This window comes from Vigna radiata, unplaced genomic scaffold (genome assembly GCF_000741045.1).
Source record: "Vigna radiata var. radiata cultivar VC1973A unplaced genomic scaffold, Vradiata_ver6 scaffold_51, whole genome shotgun sequence".
Taxonomy (NCBI): domain Eukaryota; kingdom Viridiplantae; phylum Streptophyta; class Magnoliopsida; order Fabales; family Fabaceae; genus Vigna; species Vigna radiata.
This window is the reverse complement of record NW_014542732.1, coordinates 411817-423682: the sequence shown is the minus strand read 5'-3', so window position 1 is coordinate 423682 and position 11866 is coordinate 411817.

The following is an 11866-nucleotide window of genomic DNA, read 5'->3' as shown; positions in this document are numbered from 1 at the left end:
GTGATTTACTTACTCACAGGCAAAATAGATGTCCATTTTCTTAGGACCGATGTTTATAACATTTTAGACGTCGGCGCCCCATGCCCCGCGTCGTCTATGGACTGCCCGGATACTGAAACGTCACTTTGTTCAGCTCTTTAGACATCACTTCCCTAGCAGCCGATGTCTAAATGGCCTGAAAAAGGCAGGTGAAAAGTCAAATGGACGTTGGTTTATACAGGGGTGTCGACGTCTATATGGCTGCAATTAATGCGATTTACTTACCCGCAGGCAAAATAGACGTCCATTTTCTCAGGATCGACGTCTATAAGATTATAAACGTCGACGCCCCAAGGCACCCGTCGTCTATGGACTGATTGGATATTGAAACGTCATTCCGTTCAGCTCTTTAGACGTCACTACCCTTGCATCCAACGTCTAAATGGCCTGAAAAAGGAAAGTGAAAAGTCAACTAGACGTCGCATTAGTGAGATAACCAACATCTATAGACGTCGGTTTTTGCAATAACCGACGCTTCATTTCATGTTTTAAGTAACCGCGAACTCACAATTATGTGCATCGTTTTCTTTCTCCTCTTCGTTTCTCTCTGTCGTAGCTGCGACAATCCTCATCTTCCTTCTATCTGTTTCTCTCTCTCGTAGTTACGTGCACAATCTCCTTCCTCGTCTCCTTTTCTCCCTCTCGCGGTTAAGCATTGCAAGTGCTTTTTTTTTCTTTATTTCAACCGTTTAAACTTTGTTTTTGTCTGATTAAATTGGTTTCTTCATCATATATAATCTACTAACCGATTAAATGTGTTTTCGTTGTGTTTTAATGCAGTTTTGATCCTCTCTTTGGGTAACGTAGTACAACATTCTCCCTTTGCTAGCTTCCTCAGTGGCGTCTTTTGACTCTTCTATGGCCTTTCGACCGAAAGTGGAACTTGGGTTCTTGTCTAGTTCTCATGTCACCGTAATTTTTTCCTTTTGCGGTTGAATGGGAAGTAGTCATGGACTCAGTTTCCCCTTTCGGTTGAAATGTCATAGGATATTCAAAAGACGCAAGCTTTTTTTGTGGGGAAACTAGTGAAGGGAGAGTGTGGTACTAGGCTATCGAAAGACCGGTTCAAAACTGCATTAAAACACAACGTCTATGTTAGACGTCGGTTAATGCGAAGTTGGACGTCTATAATGAACATAGACGTCGGTTAGTGTCATTTTCGACCTCTATATATTCCCGTAGACGTTGGTTGATGCACAGACCGACGTCCATATAGAGCAATTAAACGTCGGTGTGGGTATATGCCGACGTCTATATAGGCGTCGGGGGATGGCTTGAACTGACGTCTACATAGACGTTGATTATGTGGAATTTTGACGTCCCATTGATGTCACCCGTATAGACGTCGGTTGTGGAAGTGACGTTAAAAGCCCAAAAACATTGACGTTAAACAACGTTTCTGCACTAGTGATTTATTTTGATTTGACCTACTTATCTAACTTTAGGAGTCGAATGTCTTTTGTAGTTATGTCCCCCTTTCGACTCAGAAGAGAGGAGTACTTGCACATCACGATATAAAGGTGTGAAGTTGTAACTTGGAATACAAACTAGTGGAGAAAAGCCATTTTATATCGGTTATAATTTACTAGGTATAGAAAGTGGCACGATGGCAATATCACAAATATGAGAAGCTTTTCTATACTGGTTAGATCCATAATCAGTATAGAAAGTGGTGTGGTCACAAAGCTGTAATAAATTACAAATTTTCTCTACGCCAGTTAAACCTAGAACCGATATAGAAAGTGACACGGTGACTAAACTTTAATAAATTATAAAGCTTTTATATACTTGTAAGACCAAAAATCAGTATAGAAAGTGGTACTATGGCAAAACTGTAATAAATTACAAAGTTTCACTTGTACAAAAAGAATGTATAACATCACACGTTCAACATCTAACCACTGAATAGTCAACGTTAAAAATGAGCGGTGACATTTTTGTAAATAAATGCAATTATTAAACGTTGTTTATAATTGTAATTCGACTTAAAAGGATATAAAACGTCGAATGCCCCAACATTAGATGTTAAAAGGTTAGTGAATTCAATAAAAAATTGAGAGGGAGATTGAAAATTCATTCACTTTATCTTAGCGCGTGAGACCCTCTTCTATTCTCAAACTTTTCTCGAACGAAGTTTGATGACTATCACAGGTAATCTTTCTTTCATTTGGTACAAATGCATGTTAATTAACTACTTTATGTATGATTTTCGTTTGTTTTGACCGATTATTTTCATGCTCTTGTCCTTCATAGGCACATTCTACTTTCTCTTTCACGGGTGACGACACTTTATTCTAATGAACCCACCTTTTGAATGTTAGTTTTCATTTTCGTTTTGAAGAACTTATTTGTTGAATTTGTTTGTTTTATTTTTTTTTTTTGAACTTGTTTATGGTTGTTGTTTGGTAGAACTTGTTTGTTTTTGTTGTTGTTGTTCGGTTGAACTTGTTTGTTGTTGTTGTTTGATTGAACTTGTTTGTTGTTGGTTATTGTTGTTTATTGTTAATCATAGTTCATGCTTTATAAAATACCAAAAACTAAAATTTGTTGTTTTTCTCCTTTTCAGATCTCATAGAGTTTAAAAAAGGATCACAATTAATTAAAAAAAATAAAAAAATAATAATTAACATCGTATATTGACAAAATTCGACGTTAAGTTAACGTCGTATATTGACAAAATTCGACATTAATTTAACGTCAAATTTTTTAAAATTCAGCGTCAATTTAACATCTCATGATATGACGTTGTTCACGAATTCATCGTTAAAAGCCCAAAATATTCGATGTTGTACACGATTTTTGTACTAGTGCTTTTTTATACCGGTTAAACCTTGAATTGGTATAGAAAGTCGTGTGTTGGAAAAACTGTAATAATGGAGAAGAATTTTTTTACCTATTAGTCACTATAACTGATATAGGATGTTTAACCCTCCTCTTACTAGTCCTTTTGCGCTTCAGTTTAACTGGAAAATTTTATTGCTTATGTGTTAATTGTTCGAATGAGTGAAAACTACCAACTGAAGTTATTCGAGAGTGTAAGAATAATTAGGCCTTATTTCTTGGTTATTATTAAAAGTATGTTCTTTTTGAAATCTTCGGAAATCATTTTGCACTTTCTTGAAACACAAGGAAACAAAGATTGTAATGCAACAAAAGAATCAAGGGACAGAAAACAAACACAAGTTGTGATGATTATGGATTTATCAAAGTTAATTTTTGATTTCAGGTATATGTCTGGGGTCAGTAACAAGTTGGGGCGTTNTGATGATTATGGATTCATTGATCCCCAATCAATTCATGAATCAAATGATTTTGATCAGATCAACATGAATCTAATAAGAAGTTTTGGAAGTGGCAAGAAAATATACTTTTTGCCTTATATATCCGGGTAAGTGAACTTTGTTAACATAATAAAGTTCCATATGTGATTTTAATATTTAATAGTTAAGTTATTATGAATTTCAGGCGTCATTGGCAGCTTCTTGTTATGTCTATGCAAGAGAACTATGCTTTGTGGTTCTGCTCATTGCACAGGCCTCCTCCCACACATCTTAGACAAGCAGTTGATTGGTAAGAACCTCAATGTTTGGACTTTCTTTGTTATATAAATGAATGCTAAAACCTTTTTTTATAAACAGTTCTATTCCAGCAACTATGATGATGGGTGGAAGATCAATTGCTAACAGTAGAAAGATTGCTTGGATTTCTCTCAAGGTTTGACATATGCTAAAGTCATACTTTGTTATAGTTGTTTTATTTTAATGTTATTCACTAACTATTTATAACTGTGATGATATATTGTAGTGTAACAGACAAAATGGGTCATATGANTGCGGATACTATGTAATGTATTGGATGGCCCATATTGTTCGTTCTCACATCACAAGTCGCTGGGAAACGATAATATTTAACTTTAACAAATTTTGATTTTTTCCCAAATGTAGAATTCATATACACTAATTAATATGAATTGTCTTGTGCAGAAATTCAAGACTACTACACCAGTTCCTAAGAAGCCAGTATTATTCATGAGGAACGCTACTGCGAAGTATATTATTAGATTATACAATAGCTCTTAGTTATTAGATTTAAACATTGCATTTGATTAGATTGTATTTTATTAGACTTTGTATTTTATTTGATGTTGAAATACATTTGAACATGTGTTTGTTATGTTGAAATTGAATTTGTGTACATGTTTTTATATGCAGGTCTGTTTTTGTGGTAGTGGATATCACAAAANCAGACCTGCAATTTTAAAAAACTGCTGGGGAATATGCCGCGGTCACAACCGCGGCATATAGTGCTCGTTTTTTTATTTTTTTATTTTTAAAAACAGACATATGGCCGCGGTTAGAGCTAGAATCGCGGCATATTCCTATGTCTTTTACCGCGGTTCCAACCGCGACATATACTGGAATGTTTTTTTTTTTAAAAAAAAATGGGTTTAGGCAGCGGTTCCTTGTACAACCGCGACATATTCCCCCATTTTTTATCGCGGTTATAACTGCGGCCTAAAGTCTCTGATTTACTACCGCAGCTGAATAGGCCGCGATTCGTAAACCGCGACGTATAGTGAAAAATAACCGCGATAAAATCCCCTCACTGCACTAGTGAATGCAAAGTACTATGCGTCAATATATAGATTTCCTCAAGTCTGACACAGTTTAATCGATTACGAAATTAATGTAATTTGTTAAGCTTTTAGCAATGCTAAACCAAAATTACATCAAAACAGATTTAATAGATTAAGCAATTAATCGATTGTGCAATTAACATAAGTCAAAACAATTCAAAATATGACAGTTATGTTAGTTAAAACTTATCATGAAAACAATTTTCAATGTATATAATGTTTAACTGATTAAGGAAATTGTGTAATCGGTTAAGTATTACACTTAAGTTATTTTGAAAAACTTTTTCTACTGAAAACTCATCACAACACACAACAAACAGGTGTTAGCAAATAAATATAATGTAATCGGTTAAAACTTATAGTTTGCCACAATTAAGCATTAACTGATATTTGATGAATATAATTGATTACATAAACACTGTAATCGATTACTTCATACAAATATGCATTGTGCAATAAGTTTTGTCATTTGATAACATGAATATGCATACAAATATAAACACATGTATGTCCACATTAAGTATGCAAACCAATCAGTTCAAGCATGTTTGTTAGTGCTTTGAAACATATAGAAACATTTCAGTTTGATGTCATCATCAAATAAACACATAGAAACATTTCTTTTGATGTCATCATCAAAAACAAATCACACAAGGGATTTAGGTTAAGCTTTCACATTGCTTCCCCTATCAACAGAGAGCATGTTCTTTGTAATGAACTCCTAAACAACTACACATTTACCCCATCATACTAAGGTTTGACTAAATTAAAAACATGGTAGTTTTATTATTTAGGCTTAAATCCTTAATTGGTCCCCATGTTAAGAGGGAATTTTCATTTTAGTACCCGCTTTTAAAAGTATATACATTGGGTCCCTATGTTTTGCAATTTGTGTCAATTTAGTCCCTTTGAACCATCAATTTGGCTTGAAAATTGCAAGTGGCCAAGTCATTTTGAGTTGCAACATGTTTATTAACTGTTTGAACGTTTGGACACCTTCCAATTGTTGTTACAAACTTGTTTGAAGTGTCATTAATTCACTAAATTGACACAAATTATTATCATGTCCAATAACATCTTCATTCTTATCTTCATTCTTGGCCTCAACTGACTTCTTTAATTCATCAATACTATTTTGCATGTCGACAAGAACTCTTGTTTGTTCATCTACAACAGAAATTAATTTCTCCGTATGTCCTCTATTTTGCTTGTTATATGGAAAACCATGTTTTTGAACGTCGTCTTTGACCACTCCATAACAAAGATCCTCTTTGGACACACCAACATCAACAACAACCTGCAATGTCATTAACAAATCTCATTTCATAAAATATAAAATATTAAATATATTACACCAACACACTCTTGTAATCAACGACTACTCACCGATCCCTTTGCCAACATACTCTTGTAACCAACGTAACAAAAACAACATACATGGATAGACCAATGCTAATCAATGTGTCACTTTCATGTTAGCACTATCTTCTTTTATAGAAATTATTACTGCAAATAAGATCATTGTAGACCACTTATTACAATTTTCTTTTAATTTCCTCGTCCAAACAACTTATTTTATTCTAAGAAATTTTAAATTCATTAAATAAATAAATTACTCTCTTAAATTATCTCATTCAAGCATACTATCAAAATATTCCTATCATCAATCCAATCAACTTAAAACAAAAACAACGTCAAAAGCTTCTCGATAGCATCTGAGTGAGTTCTCAATGTTGTGGTTCCTACAACAATAATTTTATACAGTAGAGCATCTGTATTAACTACAATTTATTATACTACCTCAAGAACTAGAGAAAGAAAGATGTATGTTTTCAGATAACGCAAGAAGTTAAAAGCTAAAGATCATGGAAGGAGATGGGAGGGACATAAAAAATAAAATTACCATAACTGGAAAACTACTATGGTAATAAGCATCAGCAGGTGCAATTACAAATTTCCAATTCCCTTCTATTGTATAACCATTTCTTTACTTAATGAAAAATTAACAAAGTAATTAAAAAAATCAATAAAACTAAATATACACTTACATATGTGCCGGCAAAATGTAACATACTCAAGTCAACTAATCCTCTTTTCTGACAAGTCCCTCTAGAAGAGAAAAATATGAAAAATTTAAAATGAGTTCGATTATTAGTATCAGAGCCAACGTCATAAGTTCGATTCCTAGTGGACAATTGTTCACAGATAGATTCCTAGTGAATCGTACAGAAATGTAATAAATTCAATTGAAGTTTAGCTGAATCCAGTTCATTAAACCCAAAATATCGTACACGGGAGAATCTAAAACAGTCTACCATTAAGGAGTACGAAAAGATATTCATGGCTCACACAAACTCATTTCTCCCGATCATAGTTTTGATTTTCAAATCACATGAAAAGTTTATATTGGATAAAGGAAAGAAATAGAATAGATGGTAAATATAAATATAAATAGATAAAAAAAATGAAAAATAAAGTAATAGTTAAATGTGTTTAAGTGAAAAAAAGGACAAAAAGATTAATACAAGTATTTAACAAATAAAATAGTAAATACTGGTGAATCTCGTTTCTTTAGAATATATATATTTTTAATTCTCTTCAATCTAACTTCCTTATTTTTATTTACTCATGTACTTTATTTTCACCAACTAAAGAAAAACTTAAGGTAGACCTTAAGGTAGACCTGACTATATCACTTCTTTTATTTGTATATCTTCACAGCCATTGAAAGCTAACTACTTTCGTTATCTTTTCTCTCTCTTTATATATATATATATATATATATATATATATATATATATATATATATATATATTTTCATAACCAGCAAGTCAAAAAATAATTCAGAATCGTCGAGTGAAGTGTGGGTAGAGGTGGAAAAAACAAGTCTTTGTAATATGCAACATTTATGTATTATTGGTTAGGAAAATGTTACTTTGACAACGTATTTTGACACCCTTTTTGACAACGCCAGGTGTCGTGCGGTGAGTGGGCGTTTCGACTGAGTATTTTTAAAAGAAAAAACCTGAGTGGAAGGGCATTTGTGGAAATTGGGTTGCTGGAAATGAATTGTGTTTGCGCCTAGGTTAGTATCTCTGCCCACGAAAATACAACAGTTACCTCTCTCGCCACGAAATTACCTCCGCCCAGGTTCCCGATCTGTTGCGACGCCGCCGAACCATTGAACTCTCCAACATCTCCGACGTCCGTCCGCCATTGAGGTTTTGGGAGTAAGTGTCGAAAGGGGCCAGCATTGTCAACTGTTCTCCAAAGGTGAGGTTTTTTTTGCTCTTAGTGAATCCTAAAGTTATTAATCAAAAGGTTTCATTTTTTTCCCCTTCCATGTGTTTGCATTTTTTTTTGGTTAAAGATGTTGACATGCAGAGGCTAGGTCATACACTTGTTTTTTGTTATGAGTATTGTTGTTGTATGATGGATGTTGTGATGGTTTCATGCTCTCGGTTGTGTTCGTATGGGAAGGGATGTTGTTTTCCATGTGAGAGGTTCACTGATTAATCTCAGTTGGGGGACTTATTACTTGTTTCATTGTATTCTTTGAAGAAGCAGCAAAAAACATTAAATTTAACTTAGAAATTGGTTGTGTACATTGATTGTTTATTGACTACCAACACAACACATGCAAGAAATTGGTAACAAGTATGTTTTTTTATTAATTTTTGAAGCAAGTGATTTCCCTGTTGGTGTTTAGGGTCAGAGGAAAAAAATTGGCTGAAAGACGATGTCAGTCGCTGAACTGAAATGAAAGTCATGGGCTGTTTGATTAATAATTTCCACCAAAACTTTTAGGCTAATTTTTTGTTCATGAATTGTTGAACTCCGTTGTCTTTACGTTACTTTGTGCATTAAAACTCTTTGTAATTGTTATTGCAGGAAAATATTTCAAGGATCCCATTAGTTAACTCCAAAATGGAATCGTGCAAAAGCAAAGTATGTATAGTTTTGTCATATTTGAATTTGTTATTGTTTAGGAGCAGCGTATTGTTTTTTATAAATTTGTTATGTTTTGTAGTGGCAAGTTCGAGCTTGGATGGATACATCATACATTGTCCACATGAATTCTTTACTAAAGTCAAGGCATGTGAGGTGCATAGCCGAAACTCCTTTTAAGTGTTGTTTAGGAATTGTAGAGCCTATAGACCTGAACCTGAAATTGTTGAAACAATTGGTACGTCGTTGGGTTCCCCAGCATCAATCATTCAGAGTTAGGTAACAATTGGTTTCTTTCGATGTGGTTGACGTGGTTATGACTTTAGGATTAGGAGTAGGGGGTTTGGACATCTCCTTCGATGAATCAATTGTCGGAAAGGTTGGTGAACTGTTTAATTCCAGTAACACAAAAGAGAAAGAGTTGATAAACATGTTTGATAACATTGTTGGTGATGATGATCTAGATGTAGACGTCGTCCGTCGTTTGTATATTTTAGTTTGCTTTGTTGAGTTTTTTTTCGCTAGGAACTCAAGGCATGTTTCTAACATGCCTTGTGTAGTGTTAGATGATCTAGATAGTTTGTGTAATTATGATTGGAGTGGTGCTATACATATGTATCTTGTACATAGTCTCAACAGATGTAATAAGAAATTACTGACTGGAAAGATTGCTGATTCTATAAGCATTAGTGGCAATGCTGTTGTGTTGTAGGTATGATTCAGTGTTATTGTTTGTTGTATTAAGTCATTCAGTAAAGTGAAATCATTGGAAGAACTTGTTTGATAACTTTGATTGCTTTCATTTTAGCTATGGGTGTAAGAACGCCTAGGTTTGCATTCTCACCCATCTTGCAAGGTATTTCCACGACTTAGGCGATTTCATTCCTTAAATTATGGGACCGAAGCAATAGATCTTTTGTTTAGGAAAGGCGAGGTGAGTAAGTTTTTGAACTAAAAAGATTATTCAATTTTTATCATATTTAATTTCTGTTATTTGATTAAGGTAAATAATTATCATTGTCATAGGTACACTTTGAGTGGTACATTCGATCCGTTGAGCGTCATAATCCCATCATCCGTGCTGCATTCAATATGGATGCGGTGGCGAGGACTGAAGAAGCACCTGAAAAAGGTGAAAATAGTTGTGAATCTGCACGTGCTGCAAGATTGGAAAAAGTTAGAAAAAAAAAACCAGAAAATAAAAAGTCTTAAAGATGAAATTGTTGCTATAAGGAAGGCGTTAAGTGAACGAAGAAAGACTGGAAGGTTTCACCAAAATATTTTCGTTGACGAAGCTGGTGTTGATGTTGTGGGTGAGGGGAATGAAGGAGGTGTCCAAGAAGCAGTTGTTGATGATACAATTGTAGACGAAGCAACTACTGATGAAGGAGTTGCTGATGAAGCAGCTTTTGGTGAAACAGCTGGAGATGAAGATGGTGTACATGAAGAAGAAACAGCTGCAGCACCTGTTGATGAAGCAGCTGCAGCTGCAGCACCTGTTGATGAAGCAGCTGCAGTTGCAGCACCTGTTGATGAAGCAGTTGCAGCTGCAGCAGTTGTTGATGAAGCAGTTGTAGATGAGCAACCTGTTCATGAAGCAGTTGCAGACGAACAAGCTGTTGACGAAGCTATTGCAGATGAAGATGTTGTTGATGAATTACCCCCACGGGATCCACCATCTTTCGTTGACATTGGTGGTGATGACGAAGATGATCAGTTAATTCCACATGTACAACCGTTGCTTGTAGAGCCTTTAACTACTATTCTTGGTGATCTAACCACAAGGGTTGATTTGGAGAAGTTGTACCACTTTATGACTCGAAAAGACATTGTAGTAAGGTAACATAGTATTAAATTATTTTTGTTATTAGTGTAGAATGATATTTGGTACATGATATAATATTGTTAATTTTTCAGCTATGTTGGTGAAATAATGGGTCAACTATTGACAACGAGGGACTGTAGCTCCTTAGGGCCTCGAGAATGTGTTGACAACATGGTAAATATATTATTGACTTTTAGAAGTTGATATTAAAGTTGAATCAGTTGATGTTAAAGTTGTTTATTGTTTTGTAGGTTTTAATTTTTACAGCAACCATGTTTATGTACTTTGAAAAAAGGTCAACTGGAGTCATAAAAAGGATGATTTTCAGTCCAATGTTTGCGGTAAAAACTAACATTAAATATTCTTTTTATTTTTGGTATGTTATAATGTTAAATGGACAATGTTGTTTATTGATTAAGTTTGTTGTTTTATTTAAGACCCACTTTCTAATTGACAATAAGAGGCGAGTTGCCAATAGACATGTGTGGCAACTTATAGATTACCAGCCTTATTTTCAACACGATCTAGTAAGAGTTCAAGATTTATTATCTACTGATTGGGTGAGTACGTTGTTGTTATTAATGAGTTAATAGTTTCTTTAGTTAGTAGTTTTATTTTGACATATCCGAAATGTTATTTAGGTATTCATCCCAGTTGTAAGCAATAATCACTGGTGGTGCTATGCACTGAAGGTCTGCACCATGCAGTTTTTTGTTATTGACTCATTGGATAAGGGAATTAGAGGACGTGGTGGAATTGACCGACGCATTGTATGTTTTACTGTTGATGTTCAGTTGTCATTGATGAAGTTGTTATTTTGACTATTTTTGACTTATTTATGAACAATACAGGCTAAAAATATTAAGCGGTTTTGGGGTTTGCTGACTAATACATATGAAGATTGCAAGATTGCTTTCAATGTTGAGCAAGCCAAGATCCCAGTGCAACCTAACATGTGAGCCTATATTAGGTTTAATTTAAATTTGAACATGTTTTCATTAAGAAAAAATTATCTTGCTTAATTTGATTATGTGTACAGATACGACTGTGGAGTAATCATGATGAAAGCCTTGGAAATATGGGATGGAGAGGACAAATATGATGGCAAAAGCATGCCTGATTATAGTAATGTATGTTGACTGATGAATTTCTAAATTTAAGTCTATATTATAACAATTTGGCCTAAAGTAATATTAATGTTCATTGTAGGAGGAATTGGCTGCGTTTAGAAAGAAGTACATATGTGACTGGATTCTAGATGCTGAAAACTTGCGAAGATTGGGAGTTTTGCAGCACTTTGGATTAGTATAGGAAATTACAAATTGATGAGTGCATATTTATGTCCACATTTACGCTTTAAAATTCAAATTTTTGATGAAATTCTTGTGCTTAAATGATTGATTTAATATGAATTTATG